The sequence below is a fragment of the Phocoena phocoena genome, chromosome 3 (assembly GCF_963924675.1).
Source record: "Phocoena phocoena chromosome 3, mPhoPho1.1, whole genome shotgun sequence".
Lineage (NCBI taxonomy): Eukaryota > Metazoa > Chordata > Mammalia > Artiodactyla > Phocoenidae > Phocoena > Phocoena phocoena.
This window is the reverse complement of record NC_089221.1, coordinates 79,499,537-79,500,679: the sequence shown is the minus strand read 5'-3', so window position 1 is coordinate 79,500,679 and position 1,143 is coordinate 79,499,537. Positions and strand designations below refer to the sequence as shown.

The following is a 1,143-nucleotide window of genomic DNA, read 5'->3' as shown; positions in this document are numbered from 1 at the left end:
TGGTCATGGTTGCAAAACTGCATACATTTACTGAAAAATCATTGAGCAGGACATTTATACTAAGTGAAATGTATGTTATGGAAATTATACCTCAACAAAAAAAATGAACTACCAGAAAAAAAGAGATCTACAAAATGCAACCTCCTTTCATATTGTTAGATTCAAAAGACATGAAACTACATTTTAATAGTCTAAAAATAAAATAGGAAAATGACACAACTGTATACATTGTTTATTGACTATATGCATATAATTAATACAGAGTTGCTATTACACCCTGGTTTTTAGAGTGATTCCCCATATTAAGTGATTACTTATATTAAATGGACACTTTAATAAACACTATTTTTCAATATTAAAAAATATTTTATGACAAAAAATTTTTTTATGACAAAAAATTAAGTCATGACAAATGCATGTGCTTCTTGTTTTTTAACTCATCTAGATTGGGTTGACAATAATGCTACTAAAAATGGGTTGTGCAACCTAAACTGTTTTTATGTTTTACTTCATTAGCACTCATGGTAGCAAAAGCCAGTCTTAGTAGCAAAAGCCAGTCTTAAAAGTTATATTGACTAGAAGGAAAGAAGATATTTTAAAGCCACAGTGGGAAACTCAGAATATTTATTTTTACTTTCTTTCTAAAATAGGAAAGATGTTGCCTCATAACTTTAAAACTTTCATTTTTTATAATTTTAAACTGAATTTAAAATAATCTTCATAAATTTATTATTTATTTTTAAACTCTGTCTTCAATCCTTCACCAGTAGCCAGTCCAACTATTTACTTTATAATGTAAAAGTTAAATTTAGTGCTCACTTCGGCAGCACGTATACTAAAATTGGAATACAGAGATTAGCATGGCCCCTGCGCAAGGATGACCTGCAAAGTTGTGAAGCATTCCAGATTTGTTATAAAGCAGAAAGTAACACACCATTGTAAAGCAATTATACTCCAATAAAGACGTTTTTTTAAAAAAGTTAAATTTAAATTAATTTAAATTATCTATCAATAATAAAAATGGTTACACAAATTACCTATCAAGATTTTTGATTGAAAATAAAATTCTAATGTATAAGGGGTTGTATGATAACTTTATCTCCTATTTCATTTGGCAATTGTTAAATTATGGAATATGCAATA

General features: G+C 27.6%; 1 pseudogene; it reads left to right on the top strand.

Annotated features, from left to right (window-relative positions):
* The first annotated feature begins 811 nt into the window (after nt 1–811).
* LOC136121729 (U6 spliceosomal RNA) lies at nt 812–912 on the top strand (annotated as a pseudogene).
* The last annotated feature ends 231 nt before the right edge of the window (nt 913–1,143 follow it).